Below are 12464 nucleotides of genomic sequence, written 5' to 3'. Positions count from 1 at the left end.
TGGTCTTCCGTCAAAAGATCAGAAGGATTTTGATGAATCTTGATGCTAAGAAAGCTCCAGGTTCTGATGGTATTTCTCCACTTGTTCTCAAAACCTGTGCTCCTGAACTTACTCCTATTCTTTGCCGCCTTTTTTCACTTTCTTATTCCAAAGGTGTTTTTCCTTCTGCTTGGAAATTTGCTCATATCCAGCCAGTTCCTAAAAAGGGTGACAAATCCCTCCCATCCAATTATCGTCCCATTGCAATTACTTCTACTCTTGCTAAAGTAATGGAGAAATCAATTAACCGCCAACTCTTAAACTACCTAGAAACCTTCCGTCTGATCAACGATCGCCAGTATGGATTCCATCAGTGTCGATCCACTGGTGATATTCTGGCTTATGTTACCCATTTATGGACTAATTCAATGGAAAGGTTCGGTGAAACACAAGTAGTTGCTCTTGACATCTCAAAGGCTTTTGATCGTGTTTGGCATAAAGGTCTTCTAAACAAGCTTCCATCTTATGGTTTGCCAACTGTTTTTAGTAATTGGTTATCCAGTTTTCTCTCTGATCGCTCACTGAGGGTGATGGTAGATGGCACTCTGTTTTCTAACTTCTCCACTAATGCCGGTGTGCCCCAAGGTTCAGTTCTTTCCTCCACTCTATTCCTTTTGTATATCAATGACCTTCTTCCATTGACTGGAAATCCTATCCATAGTTTTGCCGATGATAGCACATTGCATTCAACTTTCCATTTTGAGAAACCTTGTCCTGCTCAATCAGCTTCAACTTCTCGAAAATCTGCTACCAATTCCTTAAATGCCGATCTTCAGGTAATTCTTCCTCTGCATCTAAAAAACTTGGTTTTCTCTTTCGCTCTCGGTGTTACTTTTCTTCCAAACAGCTGCTCACTCTGTACAAATCGCAAATCCTCCCTGCCATGGAATATTGTTCCCACATCTGGGGTGGTGCCCCAAAACCTCTCTCAGGCTTCTTGATTCCATTCAGAAGAGGGCAGTTAGGTTAATTAATGATTCATCTCTAACAGAGTCTCTCCACTCGCTTTCTCATAGACGTACTGTTTCTGCTGCATGCCTCTTCTACAGATACTTCCATGGGCACTGTTCTTCTGAACTGGCTTCTATAATTCCCGCTCTCTCTTTCAAAACAGTCCAAACACGTGCCGCCACCAGCCAACATCCATTTACTGTCCAACTTCAAACCCACAGAACCAACTTTTCATCTTCCTCATTTATTCATTCAACTGCCGTTTTCTGGAACAACCTTCCTTCATACGTATTTCCTGAAAATTACAATCTACAGAGGTTCAAGTCCAATGTCAACAAATATCTTCTTTCATCTTCTCAACCTCCAACCCAAGCAAGCTACTAAGTACTATAGGTTCTAATACCTCTCGTGTTTGGGGTTCACATAAAAAAAAAAAAAAACTGTTGCACATGGAAGACTACTGTACAAATTGGAGCAGAATGGTATTAAGGGTAAATTACTACAATGGATAAAAGGATGGTTGAGTGGGAGAAGACAGAGGGTGGTAATCAATCAGTGCTGCTCTTCGTGGACTAATGTTATTAGTGGAGTCCCACAGGGTTCGGTGTTGGGTCCACTGTTGTTTTGTATATTTATCAACGATATTGATAAAGGTATATCAGGCTTAGTGTATATATATTGTATATATATATATACACACACTAAGTATATATACACTTAGTATATATATTGTTTATAAACTGTGTGCTTCTGTGACTGAACTGTCTGTTTACTGGATGAAAAACCATGGTTTCTGGCAGGATGCTAACCTTGCCTAAGACCAACAAACTCAGCCACATTGTGAAAAAGGCCAATAAAAATTGCTTGCATCATTAATGGGATTCGAACTTGGATTTTTTCTGCCTGGTATGGGGAAGATGGTGATTGTATCAATTGTGCTACCCGCACGGGCAAACCTGACAGAAAATGGAGAGTTATTAACACACTGATGCAACATTTCAGTTTTTGCCAATAAATATTTCATCTGCATAGGCTGAAATAGAGAAACACACAGAAACAATTTACTTCAAGGTTTATATTAAATATAAATCATTATATTCTTATGTAGAATCTAATGTAGAAATGTGTCACTCTGTAGCTTAGTGATATTTATATTATAACAATGTCCTGCTAGTATATGTTACAGCATGCTGTGATCTATCATTGACTAACAAGTTCCAACTAGAGCAACAATGGTGAATAAGTGACACACACAGGAACATATGCTAGCATAAAACCACCTATAAATAGTTTGTAATATAAAAAAAAGTATTTTAGGTGTGTTCACATATATACACACTAGCTTACCATTAATATCCAGACACCCCTCCACATCCTAATTAAGTTAGTCACATCCTAACTAAGTCACATGTCAGACAACTATAAAAATGCTCGTACGCCTTCAAGCAGACAGCAGTACAATTGAAAATGCAAGATTCTGTGATTGACAGGGCTAACAGACATCCAGTGCAAATGATAATAGGATACCACATAAGCAATCAGTCTGTACGTAACACTTCAATGGCACTGAAGATTCCCGGGCTGATGACTGGTGATGTGATCTGCAAACAGAAGTAGACTAGTGCTGAAACCATCAAAAAAAAATTACCCAGAAAACCTTCAAAGCTGACAGAATGTGATGCCAGAGCCCACAGAAAACACAGGCTAGCACTGCAGCAGACATAGGTCCTCAGTGAGACAATTAAGACACATGTCAGCACCAGTACAGTGCACAGGATGCTGCATGACATGGGTTATCAAAGTTATGCAACCATCCACAAGCCATAATCACTCCAACTAATGACAGACTAATGCCATCTATTCTTAGCCCACTATTCTTGGATGGTAGATCAACAGAAAGTTGTGCTTTGGAATAACAAGTCACAGTATATAGTCTGAGAGTGTGATGATACCTGGGTGCAACCAATGCTACCTCCAAGATTGTATCGACATGATAATAAAATTTGGTGGAGAGAGCACAATGGTCTGAGGCTGGTTTTCATGGTTTGGCCTGGTACCATTGGTTATTTTGGACAAAACAACTAACTGTTCCAGAATAAATGCTGAGTTCTACTTAGATATCCTGGACAATAATGCATTACTTACATTGTGAGAGCACAATGGGGAAAGCCCATACCTGTCTCAGCAAGACAATGCTCCACATCATATGTCTTGCATTGTTACAGACTGGTTTGAGAACATGTGCATCAAAAAGTTGGACTGGCCAGCCCAGAGCCCAATCCTATAGAGAGATGAATTGGATCATTATGTGGATAGAAGAAGAGATTTTCCAAAAATATAGCTGAACTGGTCACTTTTTGAGGATTGAATGTGAGAAAATATCGGAGAACATTTACAAAAAAAAAAAAAAAAAACGGTGAGGGGATCAATAAGAATAGAGACTGTCACAAAGGCTAAAGGTTTCAGCACACATTTTATTAGTTTTCCTGTAAATAAATGTTATTTGTAGCTATGCAGGTGTCTGAATATTAATGGTAGAGCACCATACATGCGCATAATCACCTACTGGTATGAAATTATAAATTCCAGAAGGTAGAATTTTATGCTCATGGAAATGGATAAATTTTTTGAAAATTTTTACCATCTTTTTGCCATCACACAGGGTGTCCCAAAAAGGTGTAACCAATTTTAAATGTTTGTAACAAATGTAATTTTAATGATAGAAACACAAAACCTGCGCTAAATGTGAGAAAAACAGTTGAGGTTTTTACTGACATTCAACATGTGCACCACTTGTCACACGAACAATATCTAATCGGTAATAAAGTTCATCCCATGTTTTTTCAAGGATGTCACGCTTAATCATGGTAATTGCATTTGTATTAAGTCTGCGATGTCTGCAACAGGTGTCTTTGATGAATCCCCATAAGAAGAAATCACAAGGGGATAAATCTGGTGAATGTGGTGGCCATGCAATGGGACCATCACGCCCATTCCAACAGTCAGGAAACGTCATCAACAGACCTCTTCACACTCAAAGTCCAATGTGGCGGTACTCCATCCTGTGGGAAAATAACCCCATTTGGCAGTTCATTCAATAGAGGATACACATAAAGCTCAAGCATGTCCTGGTAATTATACACTCTCACAGTCACTTCTTGAAAGAAAAAGGGTCCAATAGCACAATCAACCATGATGCCACACCACACATTCACCTTTGGGCTATATCGCTGATACTCCTGCACGCAGTGTGGGTTTTCAGTCCTCCAAATTCTGACATTTTGCTTATTCACCTTTCCCGAAACATGAAATGTGCACTCATCCGTAAAACAAATCCGTGTCATTACACGTTCATCTTGTTCCATTTTCTCCAACATGTCTTCTGCGAATTGTTTACGTTTCACATGGTCATCCCAGGTTATGTGCTGGAGAATCTGCAGTTTATAAGGGTGCATTTTCAATTTTCTTTGCAACTATTCTCCAATGCATCCAAATGAGACAATTCTCTATGCACTGAAGTCTGGGGGATGGCCAGTTGCTCTGCTGCTGGAGAATCTGCAGCAGCAGAGCAGTTTATAAGGGTGCATTTTCAATTTTCTTTGCAACTATTCTCCAATGCATCCAAATGAGACAATTCTCTATGCACTGAAGTCTGGGGGATGGCCAGTTGCTCTGCTGCTGGAGAATCTGCAGCAGCAGAGCAGTTTATAAGGGTGCATTTTCAATTTTCTTTGCAACTATTCTCCAATGCATCCAAATGAGACAATTCTCTATGCACTGAAGTCTGGGGGATGGCCAGTTGCTCTGCTGCTGTTCTAACGGATATTCGAGGACTATGAACGAATGCGTCTCTCACAGCTTCCACTGTTTCCTGCATCAATGCTGGTCAACCAGGGCTTTTCTTAGGATGGACGCTACCTGTTTCCTCGAATAACTGATACCACTTTCTGATGCTGTTACGGGTTGGTGGCTTTATCCCGTATTTACTCCTGAAATTACGCTGAACCTGTGTTTCAGACCGGGTTTCAATAAACCACTCCACTATCTGTGCTTTGGTCATGGGATCCATTTGTTACCTCTCTATTTGAACTTCAGGACAACTGTCACAATCTGCAAAAGAAAAGAATGGATTATTAGTTTCCTATTGTTTGTATTGCTCATTTAAAATTGGTTACACCTTTTTGTTCATGTGCAAAGGATGCAAGAATATTTTCTGATGCTATTGGAGCAATGTTAGGTGGGTCAAAAAAGCTGTTACCTTGGGGGGATACAAAGACAGATTAACAGTATCTGCAGGCAGAGGTGAAAGTAATTCATGCAAGGTGCTGGGGATTTCAATAACTGCGGGGAATAATGAAAGAACAAGTAAATACATGGGCTGTATTAGCATTACCAGAGGCAGACAATGCAAGAAAGCAAGCTTATGCAGCATCAGTCAAAAAAAAAAAAAAAAAAAAAACCCTCCCATTTCACTCCTGCATTCGTTCCAAATGCCTGTCCAGCTCAGCTTTAATTTTATTTAGGCTATCAACTTCCACAACAAAAGATGGAAGTCTGTTCCACCAATCAACTACCCGCTGGCTAAAGGCAAATGTCCACACATCTACTCTACAACTGTCTTTCCTCAATTTGAATCTATTTAATACAGGGTGTTTTTGAGACACCCTGTATTAAATTGTTTTCCAAATAGTTTAAATAGTCTCAGTCATGTTCGTTAGCTTATTTTTAAATTTAGAAAGTGATTTTGTAAGTGACTTACTACTTGTGCCACTATTGTATTGGTGTTTTGGTGTGAATATCATAGCACGTAACGAGTAGTGCAGAGGAATAGTAGGGTTTTAATTGTGATAAATAAGTAGCTTGAAGGCTCTAATCACTTCTTGGACATATATCTTTTTGTGTTTAGCTAAAGAATTTTTACTTTTTAGCAAGGATATAACTAACAATGTGATCATTACAGTACGTAACATATATATCAAACTTTATAGCATAAGGTATAATGTAAAAATAGATGGTGTAATATGTATCATCTGCATTTAAGAATCTATTAGTGTAGTGTAGCATTGTTGATTAATCAATTAAATTTACTAATCTTATTAATTTTCATTGTTAACCAATTAAACTGTATTTAAATGGAAATCCTAACCCCACAGACTAGATCAGCAAAGCAACAGGCACAAAGTAGTGGGAATGCTGTGGCTCAGGGGAGAACCAAATGAGACAATTCTCCAATGCATCACAGCCTTAAAAAAATGTGCAACTTCTGAAATGTTGGCAGACCTTTTGGAACAGGGCACGATCCAGCCAAGGACGATGTCTTTGTGTGTGCTAGGTGCAGAGAGTGTGAAGAAATTAGGTGCCAACTCAGCATTCTGGTGGGCATTTATAAGAGTTTGAAAAGTAGGGTAGATGTTCTCAAAGGAATTAACATGGGGGAGGCCCATCAGCCTCTGAGCTGCTCAACTCAATACCAGAGTTCATCAGACAACACAGTGGCAATCTTCAGAGCAGAATGTGCTGGTCATGTCTGCCAGGGGCAAAAGTTGATGATACTGTAGAGCAAATATCATCTTTTAAGGGCACATGATATTGTTGTACATATTGGCACTAATGCTATTAAGAGTAAGAGATGTGAGGGCTTACTTAAAAAGTACAGGGGCAAAAGTCATGAGTTAGATTGAATTGTGTTGAATTCTGTGATGCAATTCTGCCCAGATACGATAGGAATGAGTGTTCAGAACCTTGTCAATCAATTTGGCCACGAAGAGAATGTGCAAGACTATATATGGAGTAGGATTTTTCTCAGCATGGTCTGTGCACGTTAACAGAAGAGACCGCTTTTACGGGGAAGAGATATGCTTCAATAGAAAGGATGCAAGAATATTTTCTGATGCTATTGGAGCAATGTTAGGTGGGTCAAAAAAGCTGTTACCTTGGGGGGATACAAAGACAGATTAACAGTATCTGCAGGCAGAGGTGAAAGTAATTCATGCACTGCTTGCATTAAAATGAGCAGCAGACTGGAAAGCAAGGTGCTGGGGATTTCAATAACTGCGGGGAATAATGAAAGAACAAGTAAATACATGGGCTGTATTAGCATTACCAGAGGCAGACAAAGCAAGAAAGCAAGCTTATGCAGCATCAGTCAAAAAAAAAAAAAAAAAAAAACCCTCCCATTTCACTCCTGCATTCGTTCCAAATGCCTGTCCAGCTCAGCTTTAATTTTATTTAGGCTATCAACTTCCACAACAAAAGATGGAAGTCTGTTCCACCAATCAACTACCCGCTGGCTAAAGGCAAATGTCCACACATCTACTCTACAACTGTCTTTCCTCAATTTGAATCTATGCCCCCTCAGGTTCTTAATCTGAGCAAGAGGAAGAATCCCATCAGCATTCAGCTTGCCCAACCATTCAAGGCCTTACACCTCAATCAGATCACCTCGCAGGTGCCTATTCTCCAGGTACTGCAATTTTCAGAACTTAAGGCTTCCTTGGTAAGGGCACTCCTTTGTTCCCCTCGCCAACCTTCTTGCCCTTCTTTGTACTCGTTCTAGCAACACTACATCCTAAAATGAGGCCTCCAGACCTGTACACAGTACTATAGGTGTGGCCTGACCATTGTTTTGTACAACAGGATAATCATCTCTGTCCGTGCTAGAAAAATTCCTATATATCTACAAGTCTCCATGACCTGCCCTGGTATGACCCCATGACCAGCCCTCAGGTCTTTTTCTCTTTCCACTTCCCTGAGTGTAGTACTACACAGTTGGTAGGTTTCTCTTGGGTTATTGCTACCCATATGCAGTACTTTGCATTTGTCGATGTTAAACTTCAGTTGCCACTTCTCAGCCCATTTGCCCAACTTATCTAGATCCAGTTGGAGTAGCATACTGTCTTTACTGTCATTAACAACCCTGTCAATCTTTGTATCATCTCCAAACTTGGACATTAATCCTTATATAACTTCATCAATATCATTGACGAATACACAAAACAACAATGGGACCAACACAGAACCGTGGGTAACTCCACCAATAACATTTGTCCACGAAGAGCACTGTCCACTGATTACCTCTCTGTCATCTATCATTCAACCATCCCTTTATCCACTGTAGCAACTTATCCTTAATGCCATACCTCTCCAATTTGTACAGCAGTCTTCCATGTGCAACAGTATCAAAAGCTTTCCTGAAATCCAAGTATATGATATCAAAATTATTTTTGGCATTCGGTTCCTTTGTGACCACATCATAGTAACCAATCAAATTGGTCAGACAAGACCTCCATTTGACAAACCCATGCTGTCTTAACTATTACTGCAGTCTTGTCTAGATGATCCTGCAATGCTTCTTTAACCAGTGACTCCATTATTTTCCCCAGAACACAAATTAAACTAAGAGGTCTATACTTGCGTCACCTTTTGAACCCCCTTTGTGAATTGGTGATACATTTGCACCCCTCCAGTCCATGGGAACCTCTTATGAGTCCAAGGAAGCTCTCATAATTATGGCTAAGGGTTTGGTTATTTCCTTTGCTGCCTCCTTTAACATAACTGGATTGATCCCATCCATTCCAGGTGCCTTTCTTATGTTTAACTTCAACAATTTCTCCTCCACTTTGCTCTCAGTTATTACAAAATCACTTAGCTCCCTGTTAGAGTTTAATAAATGTCTGGCATTCTCCTCATTGAATAATTCCTCATGTGTGAATGTATTAGGTTAACTAAGAGTAAGAACGGGTGCATGTACACTTGTATGTACACAAATGCTAGGGAAAAAATTTGAAGAATTTAAGGTGCTGGTCGAGACATCAAAGGCGGATATTGCTGGAATATCAGAGAGACAGGTATAAGGAATGCAGAATTGGAATTTGGGGAGTATAATGTATACAGAAAGGATACACAGGATAGGAAGGGAGGAGGGGTTATGCTGTTAGTTAAGAAACAAAAAAGTAAGGCAGTGCATAGAGTTGACATGGGTGGACAGTGCAATGTTGAGTCAGTTTGGTGTGCCATAACTTGGGAAAGCAAATATGAGAGTAGGAGTGTGCTATAGGGAGTAACAGTCTTGATCTGATTATCAGCAGTGATTATACATGCATTAAGAATCTGCAAATAAAGGAACCACTAGGTTGCAGTGATCACGGTGTATTGATGTTGGATTTACTTAAAAATGTAACTACCACCTTTAGGTCTAATGACTCTGATGAGCACAACGAACAACTGTACAGAGAAATAGAGTGGGTCTCTAAATCAGAATGTCTTATAATGGGAATTTTAACTTCCCAGATATTGGCTGGAACTTGTGGGTTGGTCCCCCGCACACTAGCAAGACTTTTGTACATTTATAGGATGTTTTTTTTTTACAGCAGCATGTTCAAGAGGCAACTAGAGGGAGTGATACTTTTGATCTAATTATCAGCAGTGATTATTCATGCAATAAGAGTCTGCAGATAAAGGAACCATTAGGTGGCAGTGATCACAGTATACTGATGTGGGCTTTACTTAAAGATTTAATTACAATCAGTGGTAAAGAGAAGGGTTTTCACTTCTGTAAAGGCGACTACAGTGTTCTCAGACAGTTTTTAAATTCTGTACAGTGGGACCAACTGATGATGTTACTAAAGCAAATTCTAAATGAGAAGCATTCAAGGAATTAAACTTGGAAGCTACTAGGCTTTTCAACAAAAAAATACTGTTCAAGGTTTAGGCCTAAATGAATGTCAGATATACTAATGAAACTCGTGGCAAAGAAGAAAAATGTATTGGATGCATGTAATTTATCAGGCGACACAAGTCTATGGTACTATTAGCTTATTAGCTAGTCTGTAATCAAGTCACAAACGAGGTTAGGCAAGCAAAGGCAGATCACAAGAAGTCTCTGGCAAAGAATGAAAAGAAAAACAGCAAAAACTTCTTTGCTTAGAAGGAAGGGGTTGAATCACATCAGTACACTTGATATTGAGTGGGCCAGTACATCAGAGAGTCTTAAAATGGGGGATTTTAATTTCCCAGATTTTGACTGGAATTTTTGGGCTGGTCACTCACACACTGGCAAGGCTTTTGTGAATTTACTGGATGATTGTTTTCTACATCAGCATGTTCAGGAGGCAACTAGAGGGAGTAATACTCTTGATTTGATTATCAGTAGTGATTCTTCATGCATTAAGAATCTGCAGATAAACGAACCACTAGGCGGCAGTGATCACAATGTGCTGAAGTGGGACCTACTCAAAGAGGTAACTACCATTAGGGGTAAAGGGAAGGGTTATTGCTTTTGTAAAGGCAACTACGATGGTCTGAGACAATACTTAAATTCTATACAGTGGGACCAACTGATGATGTAACCAACAGCAAATTCAAAATGGGAAGCATTCAAAGAACTTATCTTGGAAGCTACTAGGCTTTACATACCAACTAAGAAATATTGTTCAAGGTTTAGGCCTAAATGGATGTCAGATGAACTAATGAGACATGTGGCAGAGAAAAAAAAATGCATGGGATACATACAAATTAACACGTGACACAGAAGCCTATGATAGATACAAGTTAATCTGTAACCAAGTTACAAAGGAAGTTTCGCAGGCGAAGGCAGATTACGAGAAATCTTTGGCAAGGAATGCAAAGAAAAACAGCAAAGAGTTCTTTACTTATGTAAACTCTAGAAGGAAGGGGATGAATCAGATTGGTCCACTTGATATCGATGGGTCAACTGTTATGATCCTGCTCAAGTAGCTAACAAACTAAATGAATATTTTGCATCGACATTCACACATGAAGAGTTATTCAGCGAGGGGAATGCCAGAGGTGTATTCAACTCTGGCAGTAGGCTAGAGAATCTTGTAATAACTGAGAGTAAAGTGGAGGAGAAATTGTTGAAGATAAACACAAGAAAGGCACCTGGCGTGAATGGGATCTATCCAGTTATATTAAAGGAGGCAGCAAAGGAAGTAAGCAAACCCTTAGCCATAATAATGAGAGCTTCCTTAGGGGAGGTACCCACAGACTGGAGATGTGCAAATGTGACCCCAATTCACAAAGGAGGATCAAAGGCTGACACAAGTAATTATAGACCTGTGAGTTTAACTTCTGTTCCAGGAAAATTAATGGAGGCACTGGTTAAAGAAGCACTGCAGGATCATCTAGACAAGACTTCAGTTATGGCTCGGACACAGCATGGTTTTGTTAAGGGGAAGTCTTGCCTGACCAATTTGATTGGATACTATGATGCAGTCACAAAAGAACTGGATGCAGGGAATAACTTTGATATTATATATTTGGATTTTAGAAAGGCTTTTGATACTGTTGCACATGGAAGATTGCTGCACAAATTGGAGCAGTGTGGCATTGGAGGCAAATTGCTGCTATGGATAAAGGGGTGGTTGAGGGGGAAAAGACAGAGAGTGGTAATCAATGGACACTGCTCATCATGGACTAATGTTATTAGTGGAGTCCCTCAGGGTTCAGTGTTGGGTCCATTATTGTTTTCTGTATTTATAAATGATATTGATGATGGTATATCAAGCTTAATGTCCAAGTTTCAGACGACACAAAGGTTGGCAGGGTTGTCAAGGACACTACTGACACTATGCTACTGCAACAGGATCTGGAAAGGTTGAGCAGATGGGCTGAGAGGTGGCAAATGAAGTTTAACATTGACAAATGTAAAGTACTACATATGGGAAACAGCAACCCCAGAGCAACATATCAACTCTGTGGTACTACACTGACAGTGGTAGAGAATGAAAAGGACCTGGGGGTAACTGTGCAGGCAGATATGAAGTTCTCTGACAGTGCAGACAGGCTACAAGAGTAGCGCATGGTGTATTGTCAACGATATACAGGAATTTTTCTAGCAGGGATAAGGAGGTGATTATTCCCTTGTATAAGGCAATGGTCAGGCCACACCTAGAGTACTGTATACACGTCTGGAGGCCTCATTTTAAGAAGGATGTAGAGCTGCTGGAACGAGTACAGAGAAGGGCAAGAAGATTAGTGAATGGAACAAAGGGATGTTCTTACAAAGAAAGGTTTGTCTTGCAAATTACAGTGTCTGGAGACTAGGCACCAGCAAGGTGATCTGATACAGGTGTATAAAGCCTTGAATGGTTTGAGCATGCTCAATGCTGATGGGATTCTTCCTCTTTCTCAGAATAATCACCTTAAGGGCATAAATTCAAATTGAGAAAAGACAGATGTAGGATAGACGTGCGGAAATTTGCCTTTAGCCAGCGTGTAGTTGGTTGGTGGAACAGACTTCCATCCCTTGTTGTGGAAGTTGATAGCCTAAATAAATTTAAGGACAGGTATTTCGAACGAACAGAGGGGTGAAGTGGAAGTGGGTTTTTTTTTTTTTTTTTTTGGCTGATGCTGCATAAGCTTGCTTTCTTGCATCAAATGCCTCTACTAATGCTAAAATGCTAATGCTAATTGATGATTTAACTTTTGATGATCCTGCTCATCTACATTCACAC

General features: G+C 39.8%; 1 protein-coding gene across 1 annotated transcript in view; it reads right to left on the bottom strand.

The window, feature by feature from the left end:
* LOC150078126 (tyrosine-protein phosphatase non-receptor type 12-like) overlaps positions 1-12464 on the bottom strand; it is a 115608-nt gene that overhangs the window by 60220 nt on the left and 42924 nt on the right. The gene's annotated exons all lie outside the window — the stretch shown is intronic.

The sequence above is a fragment of the Mastigoproctus giganteus genome, chromosome 11, assembly GCF_048544385.1.
Source record: "Mastigoproctus giganteus isolate SK-2022 chromosome 11, ASM4854438v1, whole genome shotgun sequence".
NCBI classification, from domain to species: Eukaryota; Metazoa; Arthropoda; class Arachnida; order Uropygi; family Thelyphonidae; genus Mastigoproctus; species Mastigoproctus giganteus.
Note: the sequence above shows the minus strand (reverse complement) of the source record. Positions and strands in the feature narration are given on the sequence as shown.